Raw genomic sequence first — 25,504 nt, forward strand, 5'->3', positions numbered from 1 at the left:
AAGGGGCGGGCTCCAGCCCGCACCCAGATAAATAAAATCACCCTTCCCTGTAAAATTATTAATTTCTCATGACAGGCCTCTGCTACCATGTGCTGTAATAGACAAAGGAATTTTGGACCCAGAGCCTCTGGAGAACAGGAAATAGATGAGACACTTTGATTGAAGAGTAAATGGCCCACTAAAATAGCAGTTAATCCTTTTATTATCTTTCCAGCAGCCGTTTCCACAGTTCTTTCATGAGGTAAGCCTTCCCACCCCATCCAACTGTAACACTCCGTCCTGCAGCTGGTTTACATTTAACCTAAGTGTGAAGCCTCGCTCCGCACCAGGCAGCCTCGAGGTGTCGGGGAGGAGCCAGCCCCCCTCTGCCACGCCGCCTCGTCCTCAGCCAGGCCTGGGACCGGGACCCCCCTCGCTGGCCCCCAGGTAGACCATGCCATCCATCCCTCACCCTGCCCTCCCCTGGCTGGTCCCACCGCCCAGAGGAAGCCCCCTAATCTCTTTGCAATATCCTGTTATGGTTCTTACGTGGTCCGAGTTGTCTTAGCCTTATTACATTTGGGGTTTCATCTGCGTTAGGATAGCAAGGTTACGTCCAACCCAAATACTGCTGCGACGCCTCGAAGACCTTAGCTTTGAAAAGATTAATTTCTTGCTTTCTTAGGTTGGCTGTCCCAGACAGTTGGAATTCTGATTGTCTGAGACTGAAGGAATTAGCCAACTGTGTAGTTTGCTTTTCTCCACATGGAGAAAGAGAGGCAAAAGGAAAACCTCTCATAGCCTTGGGTTTTATAAGAAACTAGAGGCCTGGTGCACAAAATTCGTGCATGGGTAGGGTCCCTAGGCCTGGCCAACGATCAGGACCCATCTGTGGGGTGACTGGTGGGGCGGAGGGGTCCCTGCTGGGACCCGCCTTGGTTGGCATGGCGTCGCCCGCTCGCTGGCCCTGCCCCCTGCTGCCGCCCATCAGAGCCTGCGGGCTGGGGGAAGCTTCTGCATTCAGTGTCTGCCCCCTGGTGGTCAGTGCACATCATAACGACTGGTCGTTCCACCGGTCATTCTGCCATTCGGTCGATTTGCATATTAGGCTTTTATTATATAGGATCATAATGACAACAGCCCCTGACTTTTGTGAAGAGCTTTGACCAACATTGTGAGTGCCATGTGGGAATTGTGTGTAGACAGGTGAAAGCCCAGTCTGGAGTCACAAGACCTAGGGCCCTGCCTGGCCCTGCCTCTCACTAGCCGTATGACCTCAGGCAGGTGACGTGGACTTTCTGAACTGAAGCACAGCTGATTATTAAATGGGGCGATAATAGTACCTGCCTTTCAGGATTGTTGTTGTTAGGATGGAAAGAGATGACCTAGGGAGATGCTTAGTTAATTCTGTCCTTCCCTCATCACCTTCTTCCACACTGATCATCTCAGGAGACCCGTACAGTAGCCCTAGGAGTTAGGACAGGATCATTTATGGCTCTTTCACAAAAGAGGAAACTGAGGCTTGGCGCGAAGTTAGTGGTGGAGGCTGGCCTTGAGGTCAGCTAATTCCAGCAGCCTCTGCTGTTGGTGAGGTGGGCAGGGCTGTCACGCGAGCCACTGGCCTTGTGAGGTGTCCACCAGCAATGCAGAGTGCCTGCTCCGTGCCGAGTGTCTGCCGAGGGCGACTGGAGTAGAAGGGGTGCTGGGAGAGGCACGGGGAGGAGGCTCTGGTCGGTGCCTCCGGTCCCATGCACAGCTGGAGCCTCTAGGCTGGCCTTCCATCCTGCCTGGGTCCCTCCACAGCTGCAGCACACCAGCCACTGGTCCCCATCCCTCTCTGTTATTGACACTCTGTCTCCGGTGCCATTGGACCTGGGGCCAGGGAAATGTATCCAGCCAAAAGCTGATCATTATTGATTGACCTTAACCAGCCAAGACACTTGAAACACTCGCCACCTGGCTGGACCTCCTTGCTCATCTCCCAGAGGGCCAGCCCAGGCCACACTTACTTTCATTTCCCATAATCCTGGGGCTTCTGGCTTCCTCTTTTTGCTTTGTCCCGCCCCCCAGGCCCCTGAGAACAAAACCCTGGGTGCTAGGAGGGGTTTGGGGGAGATAGAGGGAGTTGCTGTTTATTGAGATTCAGGGATTTTTATATTCTGGCTCAGTGTTGGCAATTCCCCATGCCATCTTCAGACAAAATTGGTCAAAACTCTGAGGCCCAGAGAGGCTATGTCACTTCCCAAGGGCACATAGTCTGCCACCTGGCAGGGGATGGATACTGACCATATCTGCCCAGGCAGGCTATGAGCTGAGAGAGAGAGAGACTTGATTGGCAGGCTGGGATCATAACTCATGGGAAGTCCTGTGAGAGAAGAGAACTAATATATTCCGAGACATGCTGTGCCCAGCCATGAGTTATCATGCCCGTTTTACAGAAGAAGAAACGGGCCTTCAGAGCCCACGTGGCCCGTTCTGTATCCCCTGGCTCGGCTGCCTGGACCACTCCAGAGGCCTTGCTGCCTTCCACTTACCCGCCTTTGCCCAGCCTCTTCCTTCCAGAGTCGATTCCTCTGCGCCTCTTAAGTTGCAGCGGACGGTGCCTGGGCATCTGCACCTTCCCTGCCCCTCGTGGCCGGAGGCCAGCCCTGAGGGTAGGACACATTTCCAGGCCAGCAGCCACCCTGACTCGCCTCAACACCTCAGGCTCCATCCTGGGAATTATTTGGGAGCCTGAAGTATCTGAGCAGGCAGGTCTACCAGGGAAGACAGACCCTGAGAGGTGGTGAGGACCAGGGAGCACACACAACGGGCCTCATTGGGAAGGGAGTTTTCTGAAGGGGATGGCTAGGGAAGGTTAGTCAGTGGGATAGTGAGCCATAAACCAGGGAAGGATCCTCCCGAAACACTTGCCTCACCCGAGGGGCAGGCTGCCCCGTGTGCAGGGCCCTGTGCTGGGAGCCGGGATCCAGAGATAGGACTCTGTGATGGGAGACTTCTGGCACCGTGGGAAGGACACTGCCCTTGAATCTTATGATGTTATTGCTGGACAGTGGAGGGAGGGGAGCCAGGAGCTGAGGATTTGAGGCCTGACACACAACCTTGTCCAAGTCGGTCAAGAGGGACAGGAACGTTATTGAAACACTCGTTGGGTGTTTTTCAATTTATATAGGGCTTCCCCACATGCATGATCCCAGCCCTCAGAACATCCCTGGAGACTGGAATTATTATCCCCATTTTACAGATGGGGAAAGGGATGTCCATTTCATGCTCAAGTCCAGGCCCCAAGTATATTGTGGGTTAGATTTGAACCCAGCTCTCAGCCTGACTCCAGAGACTGTGTGCCCGTCAAGACCGCAAGCCATCTTCCAGGCAGAGAATAATCATCAGTCTTCTTACAAATATCAAGAGAATATTCAGATCTGAAACTCATTCAGCACGGCGTGACTGAGCATCTGCGTGCCAGGCCCTGGGGCTGGCTTGCTCTTGTTGCTTTGCCACAGCCCCACCCCTCCTGAGTAACAAAACCCTGGGTTCTGAGAGGGGTGGGGAAGGAGAGGGAGTTGGGGATCACAGAAGGGAATCCAAGCCAGTCTGGCCTCAGGAAGTCCTGGTGGAGCAGGGAAACCACTAGACATCAGCATTTAACTAGTATTCCTAGGCCAGTGCCCCAGTCACCGTGAGGGCCTGCTGCAGGTCCCTGCCTGCACGACAGGTCTTTTGCTCTGACTTGGAGGAGAAAGTGCTCATGGGATAAGGAGTAAGACATTTCACATATAAGATAAATATGTCACCTGAAAACAAGCTTTCTTTGTGGAGGCTGGGGGTTCTGGAGTGATTAAGAACCCGCGAAGTGGAACATGATTGAAAACCCCCGGAGAATCCTGTTGTAAATGAGCCTAGGGAGGCCAGGCTGGCCCAGCCCGTGCAGGTTGTCTGAAGCCCACCACTTTGGAAATGGGAGTTTGAGCCTCACCTCACTCCAGGGAGGAAGGGTCTGGGTAGGAAAACCTTTCTGGGCAAAAGCAGCCTTCAAGTTGGCATCCAGATGTGTCTCGTTAACAGCCCCTCTGGGGCCTCTCCTGGGATTCAGTCAGTCCTCTTGTCTACTCACTATTAGACGGGCAAGCTGAAGCTGGAGAGGCAGCGCCAGTGGCCCCGTGCCACCTGGAGTTAAGAGTTAACGGTAGCCCTGGAACGCCTGCTTTTTTTCTCCCTGCCCGAGGCCGCCTCTCCTCCTGGACTCCAGCTTCTTTTGCTCCACTGGGCCTTGGCTTTTGCTGGTTCCTCTGTTTGGAATGCCTTTCCTAGCACAGGAAATGTCTACCCATCCTTCACAACCCAGCCCAGTGTCCCCTCCTCTGCTCCCGTTTCTCTGTCTCCTGCTCTTTCAGAATGCATTGCCCAAGTGTATCAGTGCTTCCTGGTGTGGCTGAGTGTCTGGGGGACCACATGTTCTTTGACACCTGGCCTGACCGTGGAGGCAGAGGAGAGGGCTGGGTAGCCATCTGACCTCTCTGCTCCAAGGCTGTGTGAGGTTGCCTGGATCCTATCCTCCAGAGCAGTTTTCTGTGAAGTCACAAAATTAGACGGACCTTAAAGATGGTCATGTCCACCCCCTAATCTGGTGCTTGGAAGTTTTTCTGAAAAAAAAAAAAAAAAAAAAAAAAAAAAGCCTTCACTTGAAACCTGGCTTTGCTATCTGTCAGCTTGTGGTTGTGTGCACATTGGCTTCTGTCCTCTTACCTGGAGAGTTGAGGGAATGGAACTGTGGCCAGGCTTCTGTGAGATACTCTACATGAGATGCTCACATGGTGCCTGGCATACAGTGCATGCACAACGGATGAATCTGACTGGTCTGGGCAGTTTGCATTAGGAAAGGAGAAAAGGGAGAGTCTAAAATGGATAGTGGCCATGCTGTTGCCAGTGTCCCCAAAGGAACAAAAAAAGGCTGTTTAAGTGCCAGCTCTGCCACGGACAGGCTGCGTGACCTTGGATGGGACTTGGCTGTTCTGAGCCTCAGTTTCCGGAGCTGTGAAATGGGATAATGCATAGCACTCTGAGTTCATTGGGGACCCAACAGATTAAAATGCATTTTCCCTTCTTGAAGCTAAGATGCCAGCTCCACAGATCTTGGCTCACACTGGATGCCTTCCTCTTGCCCTTAGTTTTTAAAACAATCAAACTCGAGCTTTCTGAAGCTCTGGCCTTACGGTCAGGTCAGAGCCCCGAGGCTCCCTTTCGTCATGTACAGAGTGGGAAACTGAGCGCCAGATGGAAATGGCATGCCTGGGAAGGCAGAGGAACTGGAGATAGGTGGCGTTGGAGACTCGTCCCAGCTCTGCTGCTCACTAGCTATGCAATCTTGGACAAGCCCCTTCACTCCCGAGTCTCAGTGTATGCATCTGTAAAATGCGGCTTGTGCTGCTCACTGCAGAGGAGTCTCTGTAAGGGGTGGAGAGGCTGTGCTCTGCACACTGCAGAGTGCTCCATGGAGGGGATCAAGTGGAGTTCCCAACTCCAAATCCAGTGCTCCTGCCTGGTGTGTTCTTCCCAGTTGGGTTTTCCATCAAGCATGTCACCTGTTAGCCACAGGCTCCCCCAAATGCAATTTCTGGCCTTTAGGCCTATGCCTGCAGCTCTCCTGCCCTCTCCTCCTTCCCTGCCCAACAGCCCTCCCTTACCTCATCCTCCACTCCCTTACTTCCATCTCCACCTTCCACCCCACATCATTCCCATTCACCTTCTGATGCCCACTCCTACCTCCTCTCTATCCGTGATTCCTCCCTCCCCATCTTATTTAAATTATGAGCCAGGAATTGGTGAGCCAGGGTGGACTAATAGCCAAGCACATAGGATAACCCAGAGGTCCTCAAACTTTTTAAACAGGGGGCCAGTTCACTGTCCCTCAGACATTCCACACATGCGCACTGCGGGCCCGGGACAAGTCGGCTGCTGAGCAGGACAGGCAGTGGCGGCAAAAACACCTGGCGGGCCCGATAAATGTTTTCGGCGGGCCGCATGTGGCCTGTGGGCTGTAGTTTGAGGATCCCTGGGATAACCCCTCGGTTTCAAATCTCCGCTCTGCTCCTTAAGCAGCTGTGAGATCCAAATAAGTCACAAGGCCTCTCTGAGCCTCAGTGTCCTCTCTGTCTAAAGGGGGAGTGTCGTGAGAGTTAAATGAGATCATGTATATGGAGCACTTACCTCATGCCTGGCAGATACTTGAAAATGCATGAAAACAGGAGCTCTTGTTCCTTTTTTACTTTTGAGTCATCAAACCCAAGCTCTTGAAGAGATGAGAATTCCTGGGAGCACCACACTTAAGGAACCCTGGCCAAGTTTTGTGAATGCTGCTTTATGGAATATGAAAAAAATTAAGGATAAAAACACACAACCCTCTGAATTGAATTAAAATAATAAAAGGGCGGGGGGGGGGAGCTTTTGAATTAAATGTAAATGGAATTGAAATGATTCTCTTATTGGAATGAGAAAGTCAGATAGAATCAACAGTGACTCTAAGAAAGCGTCCAGACCATGTTTTCTAAGAGGGACGTGCTGGCAATGGTAAACTTCTCATGGAGAATTAATAGGCTATGTCTCCGCTGATGGCGGATGGGCTAGCTGAGCCGACTGTGTGCCTCCCTTGGGCTGCTGCCGTGACAGGCCTCAGCATCCTGTCTTCTTCTGTCAAACAACCCCGTGGCCTCGGTGACCTCGACACTCTAAGACCCAGAACCTGTGTCTCTCCCCCTCGCCCAGGAGACAGCCTTGGGTTCATCTGTATTCTCTCCCCCTCCCTCCTGTCAACTTTTCAACACAGCATTATGGATACACATTGTGCCACGTTCAATGCTAGAAGCAGGGGGTGGGTGCAGCATCAGGTGAGGGACGATCTGGTGGTGAAGGGGTTAACCCAATGCCACAGAGACTTCCCCCCGGCACCTCATCAAAGCTGGGCTTTGAGGGGAGGGGAGAAGCTTTTTAGGTGCAGACCACGAGGAAAGGTATTTCAAGGAAAGGGAACAGCATGTATGGAAGTTCTGAGATGTGACAGCCTTGACCCCCGGGGGAAGCATGGGCGTCGTCTGGTGCTTGGAGCGCATCACGTGCATGGGAGCTGGGAACAGAGGCGGCAGAGCCTCAGAGTCAAGTGTGGGCAGCGTGGACTCTACCTGAGGGCAGTGGAGAGAGTGGTGGAGGGGTTCTGAATGGGAGAGCGACACAATCAGTGTTAACATTTCCAATGCTGGTCATATGGCAGATACGTTGGTGGGGAATGGCAGTAGGCAGATGAGGCCATGGAGGCTCAGGAAGGAGCCCTCGTCCCCAGGTTCACAGAGCAGCCAGGTCCTCTGTGCCTCAGACAGCAGGGCTTGGCCGTCAGCCAGGGCCTGGCACCATGAGCCAGGCCAGCTCAGCTCAGCTCGGCAAGCCTTTCGGGGCACAGTGTCTGCACCCAATTCCCTTTGGAAACAGCGTCCAGCACATTTACCAGTGGGAAACAGGAAAGGCATTTCCCATAATGTAGCTCCGTAAAGTTTGCACAACTGTTCTTTGTTTTCTCTCCATCCCCACAATAAATCTTCCTCCACTGCCAGGCCTGAGGCCAGCACGGTCTGTAAGTGATTATGGCACTGACTCGTGCCGTGCTGCCTCCTCGCCATGCATTCTTCCGCCATGGCTAATGATAAAATAAGAGCCTGTTGCGGGACTCCGTGACCCTGCGAGTGGCAGTTTCCACAGGGCTGGGAGGTAGCCGTCCGAAGAAGCACAGTCTGCTCTTCCTCCCTCATCACCCCCGCCCCCCCCACCCCCCGCCTCTCTTGACAAGTCTATGTGTTGGGGACATAAGCCTCAGAAGGCAGATGGCACGGTGGTGCTGGGCTGTGCATTTCTTGAAGATGGAATGATGGGACCGAAGGTCTCTGCATGACTGCACTTCTGGGGGTAGGACCAGGAGGTCTGTGCCACCTGTGGAGCAAGGCACATGTCCCAGTAGGTTCAATTCTTTTTGTTGTATCAGAGTCAAAATGCATAGGTTTTTGAGCTGAAAGTAACATTGGCACCTTCCCAGGTATGGCAGGGCCCCAGGATGCAGAGTTTGGTGGGTAGCTCCTGTGCTCCGGGAATGCACAAGGCCATGGCAGGATCCCTCTTTTACAGAGGGGTCACCGAAATCCGCAGAGTGGAAGCTACCTGTTCAGGTATCACACCTGGGACTCTACCTTATGTCTCTGGTTCCCTGCTCTGTGATTGTCCCACTGCCCAAAGCTGCCTTCTGCACCCCCATTTAACCATGCATCTGTGCTTCCCAGAATCTGCTGAACCCCAAGTCTTAGGAGCCAGTTTGGCCTTATGGTGTCATTCTGACCAGGTTTAGATGCCAGCATAGCAACTGGAAGTCAGGAGAGTTTGGCCCCAGGGAGAAAGACCAGTTTGCTGTGCCTCAGATGCTCCCCCCGCCTCTCCCACCCCCCACCAGGTATCCAGGACAGGAGGAGGTGGCTCCTGGAGGCCACACGTCTGAATGCCTTGTTTGCACTTTGTTTTTGCTGATGTGGAAACTGAGGCCCATAGAGAGGATTTGGCTCATGGAAGATCATGAGCAAAAGTAATGTAAAGAACCGAGCCCAGTCTCTTGCCTCCCAGCCCAAGGAAACGTCTACTGAGTACTGACTGTGTGTGCCAGGCCATGTGGAGGCCTGCATGTGCTGCCTCCGTCTGTACCATCACTGCCACCCAGGCCCTGAGAGCGCTGGCTGGTGCTGGGTTTGCTCCAGAAAAGAACCTTCCCCAGAATCTCATCTGATGCTGCTCCCAAGTGCTGCGGTGCCCTTTGGCAGATGGGACCCGAGGCCCAGGGCAGAGAGGTGACCCGCTAAGGCCATGTGGCAGGAGATGGGTGGTGGCTTGCGCGGTCCACATGTGTCAGAATCAGTCACCTTCCCTCCCAGCAGGGTCTGCTTCATGAAGCACCGCCCAGCAGACTCAGGGAGACTTTTAACTAGTGGTGGGTCTCAAACATCACACCCACGTGCATGAGAAAAGCATGATGATGGATTGCTGGACAAAGGCCCTCACAGGCATGCACCAACCTGAGTCTTCATTTCCCTGCCCGCTCCAGTCCCTTACTGTCTTCCTGCACTGGAACCACCTGGACTGGAGGCCTCTGTGTCTTCATGTGTGTGATGAGAACTTCAAGTGTTCAAAGCCCTGAGGTCTCATGACCCTGATTCAGTCATTCTTGATATAGAGTGTGGACCAGGGATTCAGAGCTCGGCTCCCCCTCCAGCTCTGCACTCAAACTGCCTGGTGGTTCTAGGAAAGTCATCAGACACCTTTGGGGCCTCAGTTTTCTCATCTGCAAAATGGAAGGCTTGGACTCCAGGATGCCTAAGATCATTTGTACTCAGACATTCAGACATCCATAGTTATCTCTCTGCTTTGCTAGCACGGCCCAGGTAGGAGGAAGGAAATGGAGGTAGGAAGGGGCAGGTGTGGGACCCACGCCGAGCTCTCTGATCTCAGGTCCTTCCACACTCTTCTCTCTTACTCCAGCCTCAGTGGGCCCAGGCTGTTCCTCAAACAGACTATGTTTGTTCCCATCTCAGGCTCTTTGTATGGTCATTCTCTCTGCTTGGAATGCTCTTGCCCTAGCCCAGTGGTCGGCAAACTCATTAGTCAACAGAGCCAAATATCAACAGTACAACGACTGAAATTTCTTTTGAGAGCCAATGATTGAAATTTCTTTTGAGAGCCAAATTTTTTAAACTTAAACTATATAGGTAGGTACATTGTTATTAACTTAATTAGGGTACTCCTAAGGCTTAGGAAGAGCCACACTCAAGGCCAAAGAGCCGCATGTGGCTCGCGAGCCGCAGTTTGCTGACCACGGTTCTAGCCCCACCTCCAATGACTCAGGCCCATAGAGGTTTTCATGGAGGTTCATGTCACCTGCTCCAGGAGGCCTTTCCTGACCACCTGTCTAAAGTAGCATCTTCAGCCACTTTCTATGCTTCATACTACCTGACGTGTGTTTGTCTGTGATCTGTTTCCTCCACTCAAATATAAGCTCCAAGAAGTCTAAATCTTTTTAGGTTTTGTTTCCTGCTGTGTCTTCGATGTCTGGAAGTAATATGATCAACAAGTGTTTGCTAAGTGATTGAGTGAAGAAAGGGAAAGCCTGGCTCAGTGGGGCAGACATGATGGAGTGTGCTGGCAAGGGAGTCAGGAGTCCCTGTAAAATGAGGGTTTTTGCAGCAAGCTCACAGGGCTGTGGTGAGGAGTTCACAGGTTGCTGTCCAAGAGGCATGTCTGGGTTGGGCCAAATGGGTAGTGTGCCCAGAGAGCCCTGCACAGCGCCTGGTGCACAGTAGGTGCTCAGCACATGTTAGTTCACTCCTCCTACCGCATCCCTCACCCTCATTTCCCTTTCTCCTTAACCTGCGGTATTAGGGTAAAGGAGAGGCCTCACCTTGAGTCCACCAGCTCATGGAACCTCAGACCCAGACGGGAACTTAGAAACCATCAGACTCAATCCACTTATGAATTTGGAACCTGAGGCCCAGAAAGGAGACGTTCTCATCCGGGTTCCCACGCTATTTCTGGGGCTTGGAAAGAAATACCCAGGCAAGTCCTCCACATAGATATTCAGTAATTAGCTGCTGTCCCTGCAGCTGTTTATCATTAATTCTGCCTCCACAGACCCTATTTTTACGACCATGGCTCAAAGATAGAGCAAGAGTACAATTTTGCATTAATTGATGACAAAAGAACTATTACAGCCAAGAATGCAGCAGGGAAATGATTAAACTACCCCAAGCAGCTACTCGAAAGTGTGGGGATGGAAAGGAAGTGGCATTTGTCAGGAGTGTGCTCTCTTTGGTCTGTGTTGTCTCAGTGACTCTTTTGATGTTAGCATTACTCTCCCATTTGATTGATGAGGAGACTGAGGCCCAGAGAAGTTAAGTGCTAAGATTCAAAACCCTGGCCTCCCACTGCTCTAGAATACCATGTGTCAGTGTGTCTCAGTAATCGAGCATGTGCTGATCACTCCATTTTCATTGAGCTCACCCCAGTGGACCCCTGACAAGGCACCTTAATTAGTTACTATGACTCCTCAGAAGCAATCACATGTAATCTGAGCTTTTCAGGAGCCAATCCTTTCACTTAACCTGTTCCAGGTGGGACTTGCTGAATCAAGATACTGCACCATGAGCCCCAGGGGTCCTCATGCCCTACTTCCCGAGCCCTGCACACAGGAAGATATCTGACCTCACAGGTTGGGGAGGCAGAGAAAGGGTGGGGTGTGGGAACAGCTGCCTAGGGCTCTGGTCCTGAGACAAGTCCAGGATGGAGGGAAGGACTCTGTAGCTGTGACTACATACACGGGGCAGATGACAGAATGTTGGGGTTCCCACAGCAGGTAAGAGCTGGGTCAGGATTTGCACCCAAGTAAACCAGTCCTCAGGAACACTGTACCCTGCCCTCGGGGCTCCTGGATCCAGGTCCATGTCTAAGATCTGAATAGTGTGCGATCCCTTATGCAGCAGGACCTTGGCTGGGCAAGCTGTTTCCTTGTTCTGTTTCAGTTTCTTTATCTGTTCAGTGGGAATTATAATCCTGTCTCATCTGCCTGGAGTTGTTTACTGCTCTTCACTCCATATCACTCTCATGACAACCTCATGGCAATGGCCACATCTTCCCAGTGAGGACACTGGGGCCTGGAGAGGTAGGGTAGCCAGCAGAAGGTCAGCAGTGATGCCTGGGGTCACTCAGGGTCAGCAGTGATGCCTGGGGTCACTCAGGGTCAGAGGTGATGCCCGGGGTCACTCAGGGTCAGAGGTGATGCCCGGGGTCACTCAGTCAGCGGTGATGCCCAGGGTCACTCAGGGTCAGCGGTGATGCCCGGGGTCACTCAGGGTCAGAGGTGATGCCCGGGGTCACTCAGCATCAGCGGTGATGCCCGGGGTCACTCAGGATCAGCGGTGATGCCCGGGGTCACTCAGGGTCAGCGGTGATGCCCGGGGTCACTCAGGATCAGCGGTGATGCCCGGGGTCACTCAGGGTCAGAGGTGATGCCCGGGGTCACTCAGGGTCAGAGGTGATGCCCGGGGTCACTCAGGGTCAGAGGTGATGCCCAGGGGCCCTTCACCTGCCACACCTCTCCTGAGTTCTGTTGCCACTTGCCCTCTGGTGGGATGGTGTTTCTCAGGCCAGCCCTGCTCCCCCTCTGCCCCCACAGTGAGCCCAGCTCTGGGCTGGGAAGATGAGGTGTGGTCCTCGGGGGTGAGGAACGGAGGGTCTGCCGCCCACAGTCAACACCTCTGTCAGGAGGTTCTCGATTCTGCCGTCAAAGCGCCAGCTCTCTAATTGTCTCCACATTGCGCAGCCAGGAAGGTTTGTCCTGACAACGGGCTGGTGCAATCAGCCAGGGATCCCCTCCCAGCCGGCGTGGTTTCAGCCTTTCAGGAGCTGTCTGAGGTGGTTACCGCAGGGTATAAATTAGATTCACCTGGCAAGGCACACTTCCCCTGGAACGTTCTCGAAAGCGTTCCTGTTGGAGGAAAATGCAGAGTAGGCCTGGGCCCTGGGGGCTGGCAGGTGGGAAGTAGGAGCTTCCAGTCCTCCTGGTGAGATGGGGCCATGAGAGGGCCTCACAGACCTTCGTGACCCCAGCACTTGGGGCTCTGGCACTTCCTCCATAAAAAATATTTAAAATTACACTTTGTGATGGCAGTGGTATAAAGACAACATTTTCTCAGACTTAAAAGGTTTGTTTTTTTAAGTTAAAACACGTTCACAGGTCAGTTGACCCTTGAACAACTGGGGTGTGAACTGCTTGGGTTACAGGTGGAATTTTTCAACTGACCTCTGCAGTTTAAATCCGTGTAGTTCACAGCTCTGTTAACTCTAGGTACTGTACCCGCTGTGGCCAGTGGCTGTCAGCCAGAAGTGAGGCCTGCAGAGACTGGGAGAGCTGGAATACACTCTGGGCGTCGCCCCAACCCTTTCCTTCTCTGAGTTTGTTTCATCCCATGAAGGAGAATAGGTGGAGGAAACAACAGGAAATCCCTGTGATGTTCTGGTCTGTTTCCTTCTGTTTCAGTCCATTTTGTTCCTTATTATTGAGTTCTTGTCTTCTTTTAAGAATTCCTGGGGCCCTGGCTGGGTAGCTCAGGTGGTTGGAGTGTCGTCCTGTACACCAAAAGGAGACATATCTAGTTTGCAGGTTCGGTCCTAGTTGGGGCATGTATGAGAGGCAACCAAATCAGTCTTTCTCTCTCACGTTGATCTCTCTCTCTCTCTCTCTCTCTCTCTCTCTCTCTCTCTCTCTCTCTCTCTCTCTCTTCCCCCCTTCCCCTCCCCCTCCATCCCTCTCTCCTTCCCTCTTTCCCTCCATCCCTTCTGCTCTATAATAAACAAATAAATAAACAAACAAATAAATTGGTGAACACGTCCTCAGTTGAGGATTAAAAAACAAAGAATTCATGGCACCTGGCCAGTTAGCTCAATTGGATAGAGCAGTGGTTCTCAACCTTGGCTGAACATTAGAATCACCTGGGAATCTTTTTAAAATCCTGATTTCTGGAGTTTAAAAAGATTCCCAGGTGATTCTAATGTGCAGCCAAGGTTGAGAAACACTGTCCTAGAGCCATGGTCGGCAAACTGCGGCTCCCGAGCCACTTGCGGCTCTTTGGCCCCTTGAGTGTGGCTTTTCCCACGCCTTAGGAGTACACTAATTAAGTTAATAACAATGTACCTACCTATATGGTTTAAGTTTAAAAAATTTGGCTCTCAAAAGAAATTTCAATCGTTGTACTGTTGATATTTGGCTCTGTTGACTAATGAGTTTGCCGACCACTGTCCTAGAGCTTCCTTGAAGCCAAGGCAAAGAGGCAGCTTTCTGAATTGCAGGATTCTTATTGTCTGGGAAAGGAAGCAGGCCAGCCAGCGTGTGCATTAGGGCCAGTTTTGTCTGGCTATCAAATCCTCATGAGAGCGCCCTGAAGTGGGAGGCCAGGGTTTGGAATCCCAGCCTCAGTCTTCTCTGAGCCTCAGTCTCCTCGTTTGTAAAATGGATAATAACGCCAACATGAAAAGATTCACTGAGAAAACACAAAGGGCTGAGCTGTGAATCTGGAGCAGGCATATTTCTAACGATGCAGCGAGGGCGTGTGGGGTGATGATTTCCTTGTCCATTCCCAGTGGGCCCACCGGGTCACGTAGTAGGGGTACTTCAGGTTGTTCGTTCTCCTGGGCCCTCTTGGGCTCTCATCCATCTCCTACTGACGGTGCTTGTCTCAGAGAAGAGATAACAGGCTGGTGGACTGGGCCCTGACGAAGTCCTTCTGTGCAGCGGGTGCTGTGCTATCTTCCGTGCCCTAGGTCAGCGCAAGGGCCAGCTAAGAACAGCTTCTGTCTGTGTGCAGCTGTGTGTGTGTATTCATTCCCCACCAGGCACCTGCGCTGTGCCTGTCTGGTGCTGAGTGTTGGCTGCACAGTGATGCTTATGGAGATGCTCATGGTTTAGAGCAGGGATAGATTCAAGGGCCCCAGTTACAAATCCCTGTGATGCATCCCCTGGGGACCCAGAGGAGGGAGGCTTCTGGAGGGAAGCGAGGGAAGAGTTATCCAGGAGCAAAAGGATGGGAAGGGTATCCCAAGGAGAGGGAGCAGCATAAGAAAAGACTCTGAGTGACTCAGAGCATCAAGTGGGGTGGAGAGAGTGGTGGGGAGGGGAGTGGGACTAGCAACAGAGAACCTGATGGGTCAGATGGAGGAGCTCCGGCTCTGTCTGAGGCGGCTGAGGCCTGCGACCCGAGCTTGGGCTGTGAGTGCGTGTGAACATAAGTGTGTGTGTGTGTGTGTGCTTCCTGTGCCTCTGGAGGGCCAACATGCACACACTCATGCCAGGGGATTACTTAAAATCTCTGCTCCCCTCTTGTTAACTAACAGGTAATTACTTGATTCTAGAGGCTTTTCCAAGAACATGGTTAGTGTCTTTGGTTGCAGTTTCCCAGGGTTTAAAGACCCCTTTTCTCCAGATTTATATAGGTTGCTAGAGAGCACTGTGCTTGCATGTAGTTTTCCATCTTGGCCCTAGAATTCTCTGTGCTGGGCCAGGGTGTCCAGTGAGAGCCCCTGACAAGATGCCAGGGTCAGACGGGGCCACCCACTCTGCCCCTGGAGTGACTGCACTCTTTGTTGAGAGGGTACGGGCCCCACAGCCTGTGGTCAAACCCTGGCTGAACTCAGCCCCCTCCTCTTAACTATATTCACATCTAGACCCCAGGCAAGGCAAGGAACACAGTGCCCCTCATTAATGGTGCAGCTGGAACCATGAATGTGGCTTGGACCTAAGGGCAAAATGGGGCTGCTTCCTTCACCCCTATTTTTAAAAAAATATGTTTTTATTGATTTCGGAGAAAGGAAGAGAGAGGGAGAGAGGGATAGAAACATCAATGATGAGAGAGAATCATTGATTGGCTGCCTCCTGCACACCCTTTACTGGGGATCAAGCCCACAACCCGGGCATGTGCCCTGACAGGGAATCGAACCGTGACCTCCTGGTTCACGGGGATGACACTCAACCACTGAGCCACACACCGGCCAGGCCCTTCCTCAGTATTAGGGACCAGCACACATCAGGACCTCACTAGCATCCCCAGGTGAGGGGTGGGGAGCTCCGTCCCCAGAACTAACCCCCAAGGGCAAGGCTGTGCTGTGTGACAGGGGAAGTTACTTTACCTTTCTGAAGCTTCTGTTTCCTTATTTGTGAAATGGTGTTTACTCCAGTTAGTGGGTGTCCCAGAAGCAGGCCCTGAGAGGAGGATTAGGGTACAGGTGGTCTCCCACTGGAGTGGGAGGGGGTCATTCATTCTTTCAATAGTTCTTAGTCCTTGGGATATGCCCAGCGTTGTGTGAAGTGCTAGGGTCAGAGGTGAATGAGACCTGGGAAAAAGGCAGGTGGCCGGGGAAGTTGCAGGTGAAGCTGACCAAAGGTCCAGTGACATCTGGGGAAACTGAGGCTCAGAACTGTGCTCAACCAGGGCCTCCCAGAAAGTGCCTTGATGGAACTCAAAGCCAGGACCATGGGCGTAGAGGTCAAAGTGCAGATGGCCCGGGTGGGTGAGGCCTGTCCCGGATCACAGCATCCTGCTGCCTGGAGGGCTTAAAGCTGGCTGCAGGCTGGTGGAGGGGGCAGTGAGGTCTCTGCACGGGCAAACTGGCCTGCAACAGTTGATGCTCGATAATTGTCATTATCTTGCAGTTTGTGTGATAATTTGTATGGCATGGACGGGGCAGACATTATACCTTGAATGTTTATTCCATTTCTTAAAAATCCCCTCAGATGTCAGGCTTGCTGAGTGACCAAGGGGAGGCTGATCGCCAGCATTACCCTGAGCTGGCCCTGAGGGATGGGTTCAGGGTAAGTCAAGTCCATTTCTAGGAAAGCACTGAGCCCTCCTCCCACTGAGAAGCTCAGACCCTGGCTCCCTGGCTCCCTGGCTGCTGAAGTTCCCAAGTGCCTGCGAAGGCCTATGTTTGTATATGTCTGCCTGTCTCTGGGTGCTCATCACCATGTCCCTAACTATATATGCTTATGGGGTATGTGTGTGTGGTGGGGGGGAGTGCACACAGGTAAATGTGTGCATATGTGTATGTCTGCATGTTAGTATCTGTGGGCACTTTTGTGAGGTTGAGGTGCTGTATGTGTTGCCGTGAGTGTTCTGGTTTGTGATGTGAATGTGCGTCTGCACGTCTGTGTGTCCATACATCAGGTGTCTGTGTATGTGGCTCTATGACCTTGAGAAAGCCATCATTCCTCCCGGCCAGGGTGGCCAGAGAAGCAGCACTGAGCAGAGCAGGCTGGATCTGGGCCCTAGAGATGGGTACAAGTGGGGTGGGGGCTTCTCCCTCCACTTTCCTGCCTCTGTTCTCAAAACTCGGGCGGGGGGGGGGGGGGAGATGTCAGGAGGCAGGTTCAGCTCAGTCCCAGGAAGACTGCTAACAGGCAGGACCTTCCTGCCCCAGGGACGGAAAGGGGTGAGGTCTGGTCTGGAGTGTGGGGGTAGAAGGCTGCCTGCCACTTGGCAGTTTTATTCAGCAAACAGTCCCTGAAGCTGCTTATTCTGTATCAAGCCTTGCTCTGGGCCCTGGGACACAGACATGATGCAGGTTGAGTTGTAGGACCCATAAACTAATGATGATCACCTTGAGCCTGGGTCCCCATGGGAACAATAAGAGCTAAAAGTGATGGAGTTCGTACTGTGGCGGGCACTAATCTCAGATCACAATGCGTTTGAGATGGGTGCTGCCTTACCAGTGAGAGACTGAAGCAGCTTGCCTGCGGCTCTAAAGCAAGCAGAGGCAAGGCTAGAAGTGGAACCCACCCTGAGTCCGGAGGGCTTGACCTGCCGGCCTCCTCCCTTGCCCAGCTCCAGGCGATGGTGCTGGACAGCGCCGGGAAGAGACTCCTATGTCCCCAGAGCTCATGTGAATCCAAGAGGCGCCCGTGCCATCTGGCGTGCTCGCTGCCGGCCATCCTCTGAGGGCTCTTAGCACTGGGCAGGTTAGTAATCACCTCAGTCCAGAGGCCACTGCACTGCCCACTGAGGATTTTAACCCACCAGGATGTAAACCTCTCCTGGATGCACGGGGGCTGTGGACCATGGTGCTGCCTCATGCCGTTGCTCTGCTGACAGGCTGGACAGCCTCACCTGCTGCAGCCCACCTGGGGCCGCAGGGAGAAAGGGCAGCAGAGCAGGAGCACTGGATGGAGAGGTGGGGTGGCCAAGTCCCTGCCCTGCCACTGTGCTTGTTGTTAATAGTAACAATGAAAATAGCCAACGCTCACTTCGTGCTTGATACACGCTGGCACTGTGCTAGGTTAGGATTGGCTCCCAGCACCCCACGGGGGGTGTCACTCTCCCCACTTTACCGACAAAGAAACGGAAGCTTAGGAAAGGGAAGACTAGCCAAGGTCACACACTGGAAAGACACCAGGATTTGAACTAGTACTGTTTAGCCACAGGGCCCTTACTTGTGTTTACATTTTAAAAAATTATATCATATTCGATACATTCGAAAGAATACATGCAAATATGTGTAAGGAATAAGCCGTAGCAAAATGAGCATCCATGAATTTCTGGAACTGCTGCTCATTTTCTGTTTGGCATTCTCTGCTTTCCTTAACATGGTTTCATTACACACATATATATCCATAAACAATGTATTGTTTGGTTTTGCTTGGTTTAAAACTTTACAAAAATAGTATCTTACTGTATGTGGTCTTTGTAATTTTTCACTTAATGTTATGTTTGTAAGATGTTATTGATGTTATTGTGTGTAGCTATTAATTCATTCGTTTCCACTACTGTGCGGTATTACATTGTGTGAATAATCTAAACTTTAACATTCTCTTGTTTGATGGGCATTTGGGTTGTTTGAGTTTTCTGCTGGTTCACAGTGCTGCTGTGAGAATCCTTCGTGTGCCTTTTTGGACCAGTGGAAGAGTTCTACTAGAATGTGTGCCTAGAACTGGAATTGCTGGCTCAGAGAATATACGATAGCACCAATTATTTTTTTCCAGAAGTGTTTGTACCAGTTTTCACCCACACCCACCGTATATAGAAGTTCTGTTGTTCCAATTTCTTAAGAATATTGCATAATCTTGTCAGTCTGGTGGGTGTGAGATGGTATCTGGTGGTGGTCTTAATTTTCCCTTAGCTGATTACTAATGAGATTGAGCATCTTTTCATAGTTTGTGAGCCATTTCTGTTTCCTCTTCTGTGAAATGCCTTTAATGTTCTTTGCCAATTTTCCTATTGGTTGTTTGTCTTTTTCTTATTGATTTATAGGGATTCTTCATATTTTCTGCCAGTTTGTAATTTATATTTTCTTTCTTTATGGTGCTTTTCTGGAATAGAAGGTCTTAAATTTTTTTTACATTTAATATTATTTTGTATTAGTTTCAGGTATACAGTGAAGTAGTTAGACAACCATATACTTTACAAAGTATTCCCCCAATATTTCCAGTACTCGCCTGGCACCACACATAGTTATTACAATATTACTGACTATATTCCCTGTGCTGTACTTTACTGCCCCATGACTGTTTTGTAACTACCAATTTATAATTCTTAATTCCTTCACCTTTTCCACCCAGTCCCCCAATCCTCTCCCCTCTGGCAACCATCAGTCTGTTCTCTGTACCTTTGAGTCTGTTTCAGTTTTGTTTGTTCGTTTATTTTGTTTGGATTCCACATATAAGTGAAATCATATGGTGTTTGTGTTTCTATGACTGACTTATTTCACTTAGCATAATACCCTCTAGGTCAGCCATGGGCAAACTACGGCCCGCGGGCCGGATCCGGCCTGTTTGAAATGAATAAAACTAAAAAAAAAAAAAAAGACCGTACCCTTTTATGTAATGATGTTTACTTTGAATTTATATTAGTTCACAGAAACACTCCATCCATGCTTTTGTTCCGGCCCTCCGGTCCAGTTTAAGAACCCATTGTGGCCCTCGAGTCAAAAAGTTTGCCCACCTCTGCTCTAGGTCCATCCTTGCTGTCGCAAATGGTTAAGATTTCATTCTTTTTATGAACAAGTGATATTCCATTGTATATGTGCCATTGTGTTCTTTTATCTACTTGTCTGTTGATAGGCTGCTTCCATAGCTTGGCTATCCTATATAATAAAGAGGTAATATGCAAATTGACCATCATGCCCTCATACAAGATGGCCCCTCTATGTGGTCAAAGATGGCCACCACAAGATGGCCTGCAGGGGAGGGCAGTTGGAGGTGACCGGGCTGGCAGGGGGGGCAGTTGGGAGGAACCGGGCTGGCAGGGGAGGGCAGTTGGGAGTGACTGGGCCAGCAGGGGAGGGCAGTTAGGGGCAACCAGCCTACAGGGGAGGGCAGTTGGGGGTGATTGGGCCGGCAGGGGAGCAATTAGGTGTCAATCAGGCTGGCAGGGGAGTGGTTAGGGGGTGATCAGGCTGGTAGGCAGAAGCGGTTAGGGGCAATCAGGCAGGCAGGCAGGTGAGCAGTTGGGAGCCAGCAGTCCCAGATTGTGAGAGGGATGTTTGACTGCTGGTTTAGGATTGGCAGTCGGACATCCCCCAAGGGGTCCCAGATGGGAGAGGGAGCAGGCTTGGTTGAGGGACAACTCCCCCCCCCAACCCCCAGTGCATGAATTTCATGCACCAGGCCTCTAGTTGTAAATAATGCTGCAATGAACATAGTGGTGCATATATTCTTTGTATTAGTATTTTGGGTTCCTTCATATATATACACCCAGAAGTGGAATCACTGGGTCATAAGGCAGTTCCATTTTTAGTTTTTGGAGGACCCTCCATACTGTTTTCCATAGTGGCTGTACCAGTCTGCATTCCTACCAATTGTACATGAGGGTTCCCTTTTCTTCACATCTAGAAGGTCTTAATTTTAATTGAGTTGAATTTATTAGTTTTTTTCCTCTACTTATTTATATCTTTTGTGTCTGTTATAAGAAATCATTCTCTAACTTGATGTCACAAATAAATCCTCTTGTATCATAATAAGAGGATTTATTTTAAGGTTTTTAAAGTTTTACTCTCATTTAAGGTTTTGTATAGTGTGGAGTAGGAACCAAATTTAATTTTTTCCATCTGGATAACTATTCATCTAATTCGCCATCCTTTCTCCAGCGATTTGCAATGCCACCCTGTTATATATCACTTTCTATATATTTATGAATCTGTTTCTAGGTGCTCTTCTTCCATTAGTCAGTTTTCCTACCTCTGTATCAGTATCACACTACCTTAAATACAAAAGTTTTTTTTTAAAGTTTTTGCTAATATTTAATAGGAAAGACCTTCCCCATACCTTACTGCAGTGTTTTTTAAGTGTTACTTGGATGTTCTTGGAACTTTTCTTTTCTTTTTCTTTTTTTAAATTTTTTATTGATTAAATTATTACATATGTGTCCTTATCCCCACATTAACCCCCATCCCCCTCAACCCCACCCCCGCTCATGTCCTCACCCCCCTGTTGTCTGTGTCCATTGGTTAGGCCTATATGCTTGCATATAAGTCCTTTGGTTGATCTCTCCCCCTTACTCCCACCTTCCCCTACCTTCCCTCTGAGGTTTGATGATCTGATTGATGCTTCTCTGTCTCTGGATCTGTTTTTGTTCATCAGTTTATGTTGTTCATTATATTCCATAAATGAGTGAGATCATGTGATATTTATCTTTCTCTGACTGGCATATTTCACTTAGCATAATGCTTTCCAGTTTCATCCATGCTGTTGCAAATGGTAAGAACTCCTTTTTTACCACAGCATAGTATTCCATTGTATAGGTGTACCACAGTTTTCTAATCCACTCATCTGCTGATGGGCACTTAGGCTGTTTCCAAATCTTAGCTATGGTGAATTGTGCTGCTACGAACATAGGGGTGCATGTATCCTTTCTAGTTGGTGTTTCTAGTTTCTTGGGATATATTCCTAGAAGTGGGATCACTGGCTCAAATGGGAGTTCTATTTTTAGTTTTTTGAGGAAACTCCATACTGTTCTGTACAGTGGCTGCACCAATCTGCATTCCCACCAGCAGTGCAGGAGGGTTCCTTTTTCTCCACATCCTCTCCAGCACTTGTCATTTGTTGATGATAGCCATTCTGACAGGTGTGAGATGGTACCACATTGTCGTTTTGATTTGCATCTCTCAGATGATTAGTGACTTTGAGCATGTTTTCATATGTCTTTTGGTCTTCCTTCTGTCTTCTTTCGAAAAGTATCTATTTAGGTCCGTTGCCCATTTTTTGATTGGGTTGTTTATCTTCCTTTTGTTAAGTTGTATGAGCTCCCTGTAAATGTTGGAGATTAAACCCTTATCGGTGATAACATTAGCAAATATGTTCTCCCATGCAGTGGGCTTTCTTGTTTTGTTGATGGTTTCCTTTGCTATGCAAAAGCTTTTTATTTTGATGTAGTCCCATTTGTTTATTTTCTCTTTAGTTTCCATTGCCCTAGGAGCAGTATCAGTGAAGAAATTGCTTCGGCATATGTCTGAGATTTTGCTGCCTGTGGATTCCTCTAGTATTTTTATGGTTTCCCATCTTATGTTTAAGGCCTTTATCCATTTTGAGTTTATTTTCATGTATGGTGGGGGTTGGTGGTCTAGTTTCATTATTTTGCATGTATCTGTCCAATTTTCCCAACACCATTTATTGAAGAGGCTGTCTTGACTCCATTGTATGTTCATGCAGAACTTTACTTTTCAATATATCTTAGAATCAACTTTGAAATTTCCATTAGAAACTCCTGAGATTTTTATTGGAATTCCACTTACTGGTATTCTATAGATCAGTTAGTGAAAATGGGCCTCTTTATGATATTAATTCTTCCTGTCTATAAACATGGTCTTTATTAGTGATTTTCTGCAAGATTTTATGTTTCTTCATATACGTATTGCATACATCTCTTTTAAATATTTATTCATAGGTTTCTTTTGTTTTGTTGCTGATGTAAAGCATATCTTTTTTAAAAAAATATATATTTTATTGTTGTTGTTTTTTTTACAGAGAGGAAGGGAGAGGGATAGAGAGTTAGAAACATCGATCAGCTGCCTCCTGCACACCCCCAACCGGGGATGTGCCCGCAACCAAGGTACATGCCCCTGATCAGAATCGAACCTGGGACCCTTCAGTCCGCAGACCAACGCTCTATCCACTGAGCCAAACTGGTCAGGGCAAGCATATCTCTTTTTAAATTATTTTTTTGTTTGTTCCTGGTGGATCAAAATACAGTTGCTTTTTGTATATTTATCTTCTACCCAGTCATCCTGACAAATTCTCTTATTATTTCTATTACTTTTTATGTGGACTCCTTTGGGATTTCTATACAGACTCTCATGTATGTGAATAATGATGATTTTCTTTCTTTCTTCCTTTCTTCCTTTCTTCCTTCCTTCCTTCCTTCCTTCCTTCCTTCCTTCCTTCCTTCCTTCCTTCCTTCCTTTCTTTCTTTCTTTCTTTCCAATCCTTATACTTTTTTTATCTCTTTGAAAAGAAACAGTAATAGCAGACATCCTTGTCTTGCTGCTGATTTTAAATGCTTCTAACATTTTACCTTTAAATATAATACTTCCTGTAGGGTTTCTGTAGACACCTTCTATCAGTTAAAAGGCATTGCTTTAAAAAAATAGATTTTATTTCTAGAGCAGTTTTAGGTTTACAGAAAAATTGAGTGGAAAGTACATAGAGTTCTCTCATAGATCCTTTGCCCCCAAACACACAGCCGCCCACAGTGGATATCCTGGACTAGAGTGGTACATTTGTTTCACTCAGGGATCCTACACTGACATCATTGCCATTCAAAGTCCATTGTTTACATTAGCGTCCACTCGTGGTGTTGCACATCTATGAGTTTAACAAATGTATAGTGACATGTATTCACCATTACAGTCCCACACAGAATAGTGTCACTGTCCTAAAAATTCTCTGTGCTCTGCTTACTTGTCTCCCTGCCCCCAACCCCAGGAAGCCACTGATCTCTATAGTTTTTCATTTTCCAGAATCTCAGACAATGAGTACCTTTTTCATATTGGCTCCTTTCACTTAGTAATATGCATTTGAAGTTTCTCCATGTCTTTTGATGCCTTGATGTCTCATTTTTTAAAACTGAATAATATTCCATTGCCTGGATGTACGAGGGTAAGTTTTATTTACCCATTATCTACTAAAGGACATCTTGGTTGCTTTCAAGTTTGGGCAATTACAAATAAAGTTTCTACCAACATCCATGTGCAGGTTTTGTGTGGACATAAGTTTCCAACTCACTTGGTAAGTACCAAGGAGTACAATTTCTGGATAGAATGGTAAGAAGATGTTTAGTTTTGTAAGAAACAACCAAACTGTCTTTTACAGTGACTGTAAAAGACACTTTGCATTCCATCAGCAATAAATGAAAGTTCCTGTTGCTCTATGTCCTCGCCAGACTTTGGTGTTGTCAGTGTTTTGAATTATAGACATTTTACTAGGTATTGTATGTAGAGGTATCTCATTATTGCTTTAATTTGCCAATTCCTTAATGACACATGATGTGGAACATCTTCCTCTATGTTTATTTGCCATCTGGTGAGGTGTCCAGATCTTTTGCCCATTTTTAAATATGTTGTTCGTTTTCTTATTGTTGAGTTTTAAGAACTCTTTGTATATTTTGGACAATATCCTTTATTAGATATGTCTTGCAAATATTGTCTCCCAATCTGTGGCTGGTCTTTTCATTCTTTTGACTGTGTTTTACAGAGCAGAAGTTTATCAATTATTTCTTTTGAGGATTATATTTTTGGTGTTGTATCTAAAAATCATTGGCAAAACCAAGGTAACCAAAAATTTCTCCTCTATTATATGTAGGAGTTCTATAGTTTTGCATTTTATATTTAAGTCTGTGATCCGTTTGAATTAATTTTTGTGATGAGTGTAAGGTCTGTATGTAGATATTTTTTTTGCATGTGAATGTCCAGTTATTCTAACACCATTTTTAAAAAAGACTCTCTTTTTGCCATTGCATTAACTTTTCTCCTTTATCAAAAATCAGTTGGTTATATTTATGGGGGTCTATTTCTGGGCTTTTTATTATGTTCTGTTGATCTATTTGTCCATTGTTGTGCCAATACCACACTGACTTGATTACTGTAGCTTTATAGTTAGTCTTTAAAAAAAGTTTTTTAAATATATTTTTATTTATTTCAGAGAGGAAGGGAGAGGGAAAGATAGAAACACCAATGATGAGAGAGAATCATTGATTGGCTCCCTCCTGTATGCCCCACACTGGGGATTGAGCCTGCAACCCAGGCATGTGCCCTGACCAGGAATCAAACCATGACCTCCTGTTTCATAGGTCAGTGCTCAACCATTGAGCCACACCAGCCAGGCTTTTTATAGTAAGTCTTGAAGTCAGGTAGTGTCAGTCCTCCAACTTGTTCTTCTGCTTCAATATTGTGTTGGCTATTCTGGGTATTTTCTCTCTCCATATACTTTCAGATCAGTTTATCAATATCTACAAAATAACTTCCTGGCATTTGGATTAGGGTTGTGTTGAATGTATAGATTAAGTTGGGAAGAACTGGCTTCTTGGCAATATTGAGTTTTCCTATCCATAAACATGGAATATCTCTCCATTTATTTAGTTCTTCTTTGATTCCTTTTATCACAATTTTGTAGTTTTCCTCATATACAGCTTGTGCATATTTTGTTAGATTTATACCTAAGCATTTCATTTTGGGGGAGTGCTAATGTAAATGGTATTGTGTTTTTAATTTCAAATCCATTTTTTCATTGCTGGCCTATAGGAAAGTAACTTTTGTGTGTTAACATTGCATCCTGCAACCTTGTGGCTATTGCTTAATTAGTCCTAGTAAATTTTTTGTCAATTCTTTTGAATTTTCTACATAGGCAATCATGTCACCTGTGGGAAAAAAAGGACAATTTTATTTCTTCCTTTTTAATCTATACTCATTTTATTTCCTT

General features: G+C 48.3%; 1 protein-coding gene across 6 annotated transcripts in view; it reads left to right on the forward strand.

Annotated features, from left to right (window-relative positions):
* The window catches only part of GLIS1 (GLIS family zinc finger 1), a 228,701-nt gene that overhangs the window by 149,375 nt on the left and 53,822 nt on the right, over positions 1–25,504 (forward strand). The gene's annotated exons all lie outside the window — the stretch shown is intronic.

This window comes from Myotis daubentonii, chromosome 3 (genome assembly GCF_963259705.1).
Source record: "Myotis daubentonii chromosome 3, mMyoDau2.1, whole genome shotgun sequence".
Taxonomy (NCBI): Eukaryota; Metazoa; Chordata; class Mammalia; order Chiroptera; family Vespertilionidae; genus Myotis; species Myotis daubentonii.